Source organism: Octopus bimaculoides, chromosome 22 (assembly GCF_046866305.1).
Source record: "Octopus bimaculoides isolate indiv1 chromosome 22, ASM4686630v1, whole genome shotgun sequence".
Lineage (NCBI taxonomy): Eukaryota > Metazoa > Mollusca > Cephalopoda > Octopoda > Octopodidae > Octopus > Octopus bimaculoides.
Window position 1 is genome coordinate 9,955,541 of NC_142949.1, and position 11,576 is coordinate 9,967,116.

The following is an 11,576-nucleotide window of genomic DNA, read 5'->3' on the forward strand; positions in this document are numbered from 1 at the left end:
GTTTAGTAAAAAGATATTTCTGCTCTATACTCATTCTAGGCTACCAAAAAGGCCCTCGTCGTTGCTTTAATCCCACAAGAGCTATACAAAGGACTATATTTCTGTTTATGTACAGCCTGTATGATCTACAAATCTTAGTATGTAAAAACAAAAACCAGCATTACAATTTCTTGATTGACGTACCGCAGGGCTCCATCTTTTAACCCACACTTTTCAACCTAAAAACGACATTCTGTCCCCATATCGCAAAATATATGCAGTTTCATACATAGATGACATTTTATTCACACCTTTCACATCACACAGTTATACAACTGCCCCAACCTTCAATAAACTACCCAGAAATCTGACTATTCAACAATAGACTTAAAGTTAACATCCACAAAATCTATTTTTCCCCATCTCTGCAGTTAATGTACATTTTGTTATAAAATATATATTAGCGACAGAGGCAGTATTAATACTGAAAGGTAATATCTATCCCCATTTAAACGTAGATGTTCTGTTAGAACAAACTATACTGAAGTAGATAGTATGAGAGAACTTCTCATATTGGCTTTTGGTGTAAAATGCACTCTTGTTTACATTACAGCAGGGAGAGATAAATCCCTGCCACCTCCAGCGTTGAAACCACCAGCTCACGCGATTTCGTCCTTCCTTGGTCTTATCAATGACGGATGCTCGACTGCCAGAGATAGCAGCGATTCATCTCCCCGCCAGCGATATATAGATTGGCAGTTCCAGAACAGGCGCTGGTGTCGTGATTAGCCAGTGAACTTGTTAAAACACATTTATTTGCTGAAGAGGTAGTCTTAATACGGAGAAGTAACATTTGTCCCCACTTGAGCAATGATGTTCAGTTAGAACAGACGATGCTGCAGTAAATACCATGAGAGAAACTTGTTTATATCGCTAGCAGAGAGAGATAAATCCCCACCATTGCCAGCACTGAGACCTCCAGATCAAGCGATTTCATCAATGATGGATGCTTGACTGCTCGAGATAGCAGCGATTCACCGCCTTACCATTGATATATAAACAAACAGTGCCAGAACAGGTGCTGGTGTCACGATTAGCCAGTGAGCTTGTTAACAAAATATTTATTAGCGACAGAGGTAGTATTAAAACCGAGTGGTAATCTTTATTCCCACTTAAAGATAGTTGCTCTGTTGAAACAAACTCTACTGCGATAGATACCATGAGAGGAACTCTCTCATATTGGCTTTTGGTGCAAAATGCTCTCTTGTTTTATATCGCTGGCTTTTTTTCTTTCTTTAGCGATATAAAACAAACGTGCATTTTGCACCCTCTTTGAGAGTTTCTCTAATGCTATCCACCGCAGTAAAGCTTATTCTGATAGAACATCCACGTTGAAATGAGGATAAATATTACCTCTTAATGTACATTATGAACGTAATGCGTTGCCTTCTACAGTAATGTTTATCGTTGCGTACTGAGGTGCCGAAGCCCTTTCTTCTTCAATCGTTCGATACAAGCTGTTTCAATGATGCAACTCGTAACGATCTTCTGAACTTGGCATATGTATATCTTGCACATTTAAAAACAAAAAAACATCTTTTATATCTCACTCGTTTTAGTCATTAGACTGCGGCAATGCTGGAGCACCGCCTCGGAGACTATTCCTAGTCAAATAAATCGACCCAAGTATCAATTTTTTTAAAAGCCTAGTACTTATTCTATCGGTTTCCTTTTGCCGAATAGCTAAGTTACGTAGATATAAACACTCCAACACAGGCTGTCAAGCAGTGGTGGGGAATAAACTCAGACACAAACACATACAGGCTTCTTTCAGTTTCTTTCACCAAATCCACTCAGAAAGTTTTGGTCGGCCTTAGGATACGGTAGAAGACACTTGCCCACGGTGTCGTACAGTGGGACTGAACCCAGAACCATGGTGTTGGGAAGAAAACTTCTTACCACACAGCCATGCCTACATTTTAAATATCTTGATATACTTTTTATTCAACTCTGTATACATATTGTGTATACACAATATGTATATCCTTTAGAAAGCCTTCTAAACGGTGGTGTTCGTCTTGAGAAATTATCTTATATTCTTTTACATGTTTGTCATTATTCTATCGGTCTCTTTTGCCGAACCACAAATATTACAGGGATATAAACATACCAGCATCGGTTGTCAAGCGACGGTGGGAGACAATCACAGACACACACACAAGTATATGCATATATATATATATATATATATATATATATATATATATATATATATACGACGGGCTTCTTTCAGTTTCCGTTTACCAAATCCACTCAAAACGGTTTGGTCGACCCGAGGCTATAGTAGAAGACACTTGCCCAAGGTGTCGCGCAGTGGGACCGAACCCGGAACCATGTGGTTGGGAAGCAAGACTCTTACCACACAGCCATGCCTATGTATGTATTTCTTTTTACTCTTTCCTTTGCATAATTCAAGCTATTTAGTAACAAAGCATCGAGGCCCTTTTATTTAAGTGAAGGCTGCTCTGAATGGGGGATAGATATGTGAATTAGCTATGAGCGGACATTTATGTGTGCGTGGTTAGATTTCATTATACAGGAATTTCAACCATGTTTCGTGGTCTGCTACCACAACAGCTCCTTTATAGGATCCAGTTAGCTCAAGACATCATCAGGAGGAACCACGTCCGGTTTCGGCCCCTACTCCTCTACCGTTTTGACGTGGCGGGGCCACCCCCTTTCGGAGGTGTCTTCAGCTCTGGTGTTGGGTGCATGTGTTCTTTCACTGTTTGTGACTGTTCTAATTCAACTGTGGAATGTCCCTCGCTATGGTTATTTTCCAGGAGGTTCTGGCTACACGTCTTACGGTTCATCAACCCGCGTTGTTGAATTACTTTCTTCTGACATACCTTCCCTTGGTGGATTAGGATCCAGTTAGCTCAAGACATCATCAGGAGGAACCACGTCCGGTTTCGGCCCCTACTCCTCTACCGTTTTGACGTGGCGGGGCCCCTCCTTCCGGAGGTGTCTTCAGCTCTGGTGTTGGGTGTATGTCTTCTTTCTTCTATTCCCTGGCCTCTTCGATGCAGCATCAACGAGTGTCAGCGTCCGACTGATCGTCATGTCAAGTTCCCCTTTTTATATCTGCTGCTAGGCTCCAGCAGGCAGCCCCAGCTAGTTGTCACGTGACACTGTCTAAATTTCCCGCTGTTAGGGTCCAGTAGGCAGCAGCAGCAAGTTGTCACATGACACTGTCTAAACTTCCCGCTGCTAGGCTCCAGCAAGTAGCCCCAGCAAGTTAGTTCTTTTGCTTCGTTACTGTGTATGTATGCCTTCTGTACATATGATCGTATGAAGGAACCTTAATTGGAGAATCCCTGGAATGTTTAACGAGTTTTCGCTGTATCACTAATCGATTGTATTTGAATTCTTGGAGAATTCCGCTGTGTGTGTGTGTGTGTGTGTTTACGTATGAATATAAGCTTACATGAAGCGTGAGTATGAGTTTATATGTATAATATGAGAGGTATTGGTATCTAGAAGATCCAAAGAGTGTTGGTGTGTTTACGTCCCCGTAACTTAGCCGTTCGACAAAATGAGACCGTTAGGATAAGTACTAGGATTGAAAAGAATAAGTCCTGGGGTCGACTTGTTCAAGTAAAGGCGGTGCTCCAAATGACTGAAACAATTAAAAGTGTATAGAGAGAGTGAGAGAGAGAGAGAGAGAGAGAAAGAGAGAGAGAGAGAGAAGGGAGAGATACATGCATACACACTCTTAAGTATATATGTACGTATGTAGAATTTATTCCAATTATATATGTCTAAGAATATAAATAAATTTGCACGCAAGGAAAGATCTAACGTGTGTCGTTCGCAGTGACCTTTTTTTTTTTTTTTAAAACCATCTTCTGTATTCATACTGCACACGCAAACACACACACCGTATAAACACTCTATACATACTGCATATATACTATACAACCACTGTATACACATTTCAAAAATACCGTATATATATATTCAATATGCTATATACAATACATATTACAGAAAATCACGCCAACGAAACCGTTCGCTCATATACAGTAACTTACGAACGCTCGCCATTTTCAAACTGTGCGTACCACCATTTTGCACTTTCTTAATAATTACAACAAATGTCATTCGATTCTGTTTAGTTTACAAAATTATTCTTCTGATATAACTAATATAGTTACTAGAAATTTGTCTGTTAATTTCATTGCTAAGAACTTTCATTGTTTTCTCAACAAAAATAATTACATTCAAATTACAGTTCGCGTTGTTTATTTGCTTGTTTCTGGAAAACACTTGTTATTTATTCATTCATTTATTTATCATTATTATTGGTAGCATTAGCATTTTAGTTTTATTATTCCATTGTTATTTCTATTTCTTTTTGGGTAAGGTATTTTAAATTTCTATCGTTATTAGATCAAAAATATCAATAAGACAATCAAATTCAAAATTGCATTCTCTTATATCAATTGATAACCTTTTAACTTATGTTATGACTGATAAATTTTGTGGTTTGTTGTTGTTGTTGTTGTTGATAATGTTCTTGTTGGGTTTTTTTTTTTTTTTTAATTATCGATGCTTTCGATTTTCCCAAACAATTCAACTTTGTTTCCTTTTGTTAAGAAAATTTAGTGTTTAGTCATGATGGTTTTTTCATTTCTTTATTTTATTATTACCATCGTCGTCGTCGTTAAAGGCGGCGAAATGACGAAATCGTTAGCACGCCGGACAAAGCGTTTAGTGAGTTCAAATGCCACCGAGGCCGATTCTGCTTTTCGTTCTTTCAAGGTCAGAAAAATAATAACTTGCTGAGCATTGAGGTCGATGTAATCGAGTAGCCTCCTCCCCCACTCCTCCCCAAAATTTCAGGCCTTGTGCTTATAGTGAAAAGGACCGTCATGATCATCATCACCATCATCATTAAAGGCAGCAAACTGGCAGAATCGTTAGAACGCCGGCCAAAATGCTTAGCAGCGTTTCATCTGTCTGTACACTTTGAGTTCAAATTACGCCAAGGTCGACTTTGCCTTTCATCCTTTTGGGGGTCGATAAATTAAGTACCAGTTGAGCACTGGAGTTTCCATTCACCCGAAATTGATATCCTTGTGCCAAAAACTGAAACCATTATTATTATTATTATTATTATTATTATTATTATTATTATTATTAATAATATTAAGGCGGCGAGCTGGCAGAATCGTTAGCACGCCGGGCGAAATGCTTAGCGGTATTTCGTCTGCCGTTACGTTCTGAGTTCAAATTCCGCCGGGGTTGACTTTGCCTTTCATCCTTTCGGAGTCGATAAATTAACTACCAGTTACGCTCTGGGGTCGATGTAATTTACTTAATCTCTTTGTCTGTCCTTGTTTGTCCCCTCTATGTTTAGCCCCTTGAGGGTAATAAAGAAATAAGAATCGTTAGCACGTTCAACGAAATGCTTAGCGGTATTTCGCCCGTCGCTACGTTCTGAGTTCAAATTCCGTCGAGGTCGACTTTGCTTTTCATCCTCTCGGGGGCGATAAATTAAGTGCTAGTTGTATACTGGGGTCGAGCTAATCGAATGCCCCCCCCCCCATTTCCCCAAAATTTCAGGCCTTCTGTCTTTAGTAGAAAGGATTACTATTATAATTAAAAGCAGTGAGCTACCAGAATCGTTAGCATGCTGGACAAAATGCTTGGCGCCATTTCCTCCGGTTTTACGTTCTGAGTTCAAATATCGCCGAGATCCAGTTTACCTTTCAACCTTTCGGGGTCGATAAAATATACACTAATTGAGTATTAGGTCGGATGTAGTTGACTAGCGCCCTCCCTGCAAATTTGAGGTATTGTGCCAATTTGTAGAAAAAAATTGTTGTTGTGTTGTTGTTCTGGCATGGTAGTCATGGCGGCGTGGCTAAAAGGTTTGATTCGCAACCTCCTGTTCTCTGGTTCAAATCTACTTCGTGGCATTTTCGGGCAAATATCTTTTACTACAGGCCCGGGCTGAGTAATAACATGTAAATGAATTTTGGTGGATGGTAAACTTGTGGAAGCCCGTCATGTGTGTGTGTGTGTGTGTGTGTGTGTGTGTGTGTGTGTGTGTGTAAATGTAAACAGCCAAATATTTGCTTTTTTATTAGAAGCGTCGAAATGTGTATTGTACAATACAAATAAGAATATGGTTGTTTTTCGAACGCAGAGTTGTCGTTAAAACAACAGAAATACTGGTTAAATTACCCTTACAAGGCAGAAAAATTTGTCAACAACCAGCCATGGGACTCGAACACATATCTCTTAATCGTAAAGCACTCAGTCAGAGTCTTTGAGGGAGAGGGGTTCGAACCCCATCCGAGTAAAATGGGAATCAAAGTGATCCGTAGATAAAAAAAAAAAGAAAGGAAACTATTGAGAACCACTGCCATAGAGCTGAATTGGGATTCTGGAACAAAAGATGGAACATTGTTTATTCGGCGATTCCAAATGTAAAACTGTCCAGCACTCTCCCCACAGCCGACAGAAGGGATATTCCATGAACATTTCCACATTGATGCTTTGGAACTGATGTGAAGATTGATATACGAACTGCGTCTCCCCGATCTTGTGTGGCGACTTAATTCCAGTGCGAAACAATCAATGAATGGAGAAAGTCAGTCATTTCAAAATCTCCACACTTAAATTCTGCATTTACATTATCCATACCAGGGGCCCTAGTTGTTATTTAGGTTTCTTATTGTTAATCTTATGTCTTTTGTTGATGGTGCTGATGCCATTTCCTCTGTGATGCATCGTTGTTCAATAGAAGTGATTAGATTTGTGCTGGCTTCAGAAGGCTTCTTGAGAAACACTGTACTGTTAGACACATTGTCTTTATAAAAGGTTGGACCATATTTTGAGCGCACAAATACAATGTTTTCTGATTCCGTCCCAAACATTTCCTTTATAAAACTTGCGCAGTTCTTGCCCTTTCGTGCCACCAGTTATCTTTCATTTTCCTCAAACTATTTTGTATGACAGATTTATGGCTTTGCATTCTTCATTACCATTAAGGTTTGAGAAATTGAACAAGATTGTGAATTTCCCGTTTCCTTTGAAGCAAGTCACAAACTGCTGCATCGTTCTCTGTAGACCAATCTGCAATTTTTTGTGTTCTGAAATCAGGAGTTGTTAACGCTGCTTCACAGGAGCTTCGTTTTAAGATCCTTCCGTAAGTTTTCCTCCCAAAGGTGAAGCTAATGAGCGAAATATGACTTTGCATCTCTGTTTCGTGGATCATTGTAAGGCCGTTGATACGTTTGGAGAAGGTTGACCTCTGGATTGTTTTGAAAAAGTATGGGCACCCAGACAAATTTGTTAAAATGATGAAGTTACTGCATAAAAGGCGCATGGCTCAGCGATTAGAACGTCGGGTTCATAATCATTAAGTAGTGAGTTCGATTCCCCGACCGGGCTGTGTGTTGTGCTCTTGAGCAAGACACTTTATTTCCCGTTGCTCCAGTTTACTCAGCTGGAGAAATTAGTTGCAATGTCACTGATGCAAAGCTGTATTGACCCCTTTGCTTTTCCCTCGGATAACATCGGTGACGTGGAGAGGGGAAGTTGGTATGCACGGCTGACTGCTGGTCTTCCATAAACAACCTTGCTTGGACTTGTGCCTTGGAGAGGAACTTTCTGGGTGTAATCCCATAATCATTCATGACCTAAGGGGGGGGGGGGTCTCCAAAGATATGAAGGTTAGAATTAATTTTGATGAAACTTTTTCAAAACCCTTTGCTATCGAAAATAGTGCAAATCAAGGATGATCTCGAAGCTCCAACACTTTTCGTTATTTAGTTTGCGACAGTGCTGTCTTTATCTTCCAGTCACTCTGAAGAGGATTCTTATAGCCACTTCCGTAACACTAGAAACCTCTTTAATCTCACTAGAATGAACATTATATGTAATGTCTTCAAATCACTAATTAGAGATCTCCTTTATGCTGATGACTTGTTATCTCACTGTGAAATCGATTTACAGAACCCAATCAAAGAATTTTACGCTGCTTCTGACATCTTTGGATTAACAGTTAATGCTAAGAAAACTAGTAATGCATCAACCCGCACCAAGATAGGCCCTTACTGTTCCTCAAATATATGTGGAAAATAAAAGGTTAGCTAAACTCTGCACACAGAAATTGCATCTCGAATTCAAAAAGCAGCTGTCTTTTGGTTCTCTTAAGAATCGTGAGTGGTTACAAAGACATTAAGGTCAGTAGAAAATTTTTGGTTTATCGTGCACTTATACTATCCCCTCTTCTTTGCTCGTCGGAGACAGAGACTACTTACAACCGCCACGAGATTCTTAGAATGGTTTCACCAAAAGTGTCTTCTGTAAATTCACAGGATTAGCCATAAATGGGGTGGACTGGCCATTTTATATGGACGACGAATGAGCGCATCTCTTAGTAGATTTTTTTTATAGGGAGCTGCCTGCTGAGAAGTGAAAGCATACATACATACATGCATACATACATACATACATACATACATACATTCAAGGCCAAAGAAATAAGAACCTACAGTGTGGTAGAAGCCATAGCTACTCATAATAAAAAGGAGTACTGGTAGAATATCCCTGTGAAAGCCTCAATAAAATGTAAACATAATAGACCTGAAATAGTGATTTTGGATACAAAAAAGAAACTGTACAGTGATGGAAATCAGCTGCTCAACAAATGTTACCAAAGCTGAAGATCAGCGAAAAAGAAAATACCTACGCTGATCTATGAATGAATCTAGAGCTACTCTCTCTAGATTACAAGTTCAGGTTTATACCTGTAATTATTGGAGCACTGAGAGATGTAACACGCTGCCTAAATACCAATACTGAGAAATCAAACTTCTCAGAACCAGAAAGGAGAAAGCTGATTCGAAGACTACAGATCGAAGCCATCACTCGAACCGTAAAAATCTGTAAAACTTTCCAGAAGTTTTATCATTTAAATATATATGAGCATGTCTAGACATGCAACTATATGCATGAGTATACATACGTAAAACAAAACATACAAATCTGCACACATACATACATACATACATACATACATAGAATATGTTGAATGGAGATATAGACAGAAGGCACATGCATTGAGTGCTCTGGCTGAATTAGTACCTAAACTCTGGCGTTAAGTGCAGAGATGCGGGCCCTGCCTAAATATGAATTGTCCATAGAGAGTATATTGGTCGACCTGATACAGGTAGAATGGAGCAGAAGTATGAACAGGTAGACTCAAGTATCAAATCAATTTATAACATATATAAGTTATAAATATTATATATATATACATATATATATATATATATATATATATATATATATATATATATATACACGGCAAGAAATAATTTTTGTCTCTTATTATGGAAACAAAAGGGTTTATAGGACTGCGAAAAAGTAGTGTTCAAAGGTAATTGAGACAGAGATAAAGAAACATTGATCATAGAACAAATATCAAATGTGAGTCAACGACTTTAAATATAGCACCATACCTCCAAACATTTGATCATATATAACTATTACCATGGTTCTTAAACATATAATAATAATATACATAAAAACACAGAAGGTAAAAATATATATGCGAATAAAATACAAATATATAGAACGGCCTATCAAAAAGGTAAATACAAACAACTAAAAATTCATAAAAATTCTAAAGTGTGTCATGCTATTAAAAAACTAAATAAACTAAGATAAAATAAAATGTGATTCGACTAAAAAATTTTTTCCAAGTTTTTTTTACTCCCTTCACACCAGAGTACATCCAAAAAAGTTCAATTCTTAAAACCATGGTAGGTTAGAGTCCAGGAGCAAAAAAGAGTTCCACAAAATTAATTCAAACATAACTATGACCATTCCGGGAGTTCATTGCCGCGGTTCGATTACATTAAAGTGCATCTTGACAATGACCCCACTCTCATCAGGATAAACAGGAAACACACACAAAACTAATTTTTTATTACCTATAAAGGCCAATGTAGAAGTTTGTCGACAAATACAAAACATAAAGACAGTACAAAAACGTAACAAAACAAACTGGGGGGGACTAAAAATTAGCAAAAAGTGGATGAGATTAGTAGAAAAAGTTAAAAGAAACGAATGGTATTATGAAAGAAATTAAATTGAGGCGCAATGCCCACTCGAACCCCGAAGTCGAGTGGCTACATTTTCACAGTCTTCTCTCTTTTTATTTTTCAAAGTCTACATATATACATTTTTTACAGTCATTTTTTTCTTTCTTTCCTTTTATTTTTCCAACTTCACATTAATATTGAAAGTTCTTTTACCTTTATATCTCTATTCTTTTCAACTCCTCATATTTCACTACAGAACGTGTATCTTCATCCAACCAGCACTCACCCACCATTTTCAAATGTTCTGAAAATACATCCATAAATCTATCACATTTTTCCTCATGTATCCAAACAGGAAACACGTACAAAACTAAGCCAAAAGGTTCATACAACGCTGCATGGCAAATTTAAAGATAAACTCATCACAGGACCAGTCCAAATTTTCTAACACAAAAAAAACGAGAAAAAAAAACGAATTATTGCATTGCTAAACATGGTGGCTGTTATTAAAAGAAATTTTAACTCACCGGTTTCGAAACCCCATAAAACTAAATATTATTTACTACATCTACTATTACTTCTATAGACTTTCAGAAAAATAGAAGAAATTTACGGTTGCCAAAAAGGAATATCTCAGTAAATTCATTTAAATAAACTTTTTAAAAATATTTTTAGTCGATTAAAATTTTATTTTATCTTAGTTTATTTAGTTTTTTAGTAGCATGACACACTTTAGAATCTTTATGAATTTTTAGACGTTTATATTTACCTTTTCTGATAGGCCGTTCTATATAGTTGTATTTTATTCGCATATATATCTTTATCTTCTGTGTTTTTTGTATATGTATACGTTTGTATGTTTAAGAACCATGGTAATATTTATATATGATCAAATGTTTGAAGTATGGTGCTATATATAAAGTCGTTGACTCGAATTTGATGTTTTTCTATGATCAATGTTCCTTATATATATATATATATATATATATATATATATATATATATATATATATATATATATATGGGAGAATATACAAAAAATAACAACAGACGAGGACAGGTGGTGTAAATAACAAAAGTATATATTAGTATGACGCTCGGGAATACGGAAAGTCTTTGACGTTTCGAGCTACGCTCTTCAACAGAAAGAATACGGAGACAAGGAGAAAAAACACGGAGAAAAAAAATTGAATAGTGTTCAGTCAACGGTCAATCATAATAATGGCCGATCATAACAATGGCTGACCGGAAGTTAGAAATTCTTATTTCAGGAGAGCTAAGAAAGGGGGAGATAACAAACGGTGATCGGGAACGCGGGGCTGTGTGTGGGAGGTAGAATGCTGGTGATCTTGACGTATGTAGTGTGAAAATGGGGGAAGGAAGAAAGGGAGAAAGTAGTTGGTCAGTTGTAGTGTGTGCGTGGTGTGATGCGAGGGTATTGGTGTGGTGTGCGTGGTGTGATGCGAGGGTATT

At 37.7% G+C, this 11,576-nt stretch overlaps 1 long non-coding RNA gene across 1 annotated transcript in view; it reads right to left on the reverse strand.

Annotated features, from left to right (window-relative positions):
- Positions 1 to 10,533, reverse strand: part of LOC128250529 (uncharacterized) — a 24,542-nt gene extending 14,009 nt beyond the window's left edge. The window contains exon 1 of the long non-coding RNA XR_016237922.1: positions 10,317 to 10,533. This is a non-coding gene — a long non-coding RNA (uncharacterized LOC128250529). The remainder of the gene's footprint in view (positions 1 to 10,316) is intronic.
- Between the last annotated feature and the right edge of the window lie 1,043 nt (positions 10,534 to 11,576).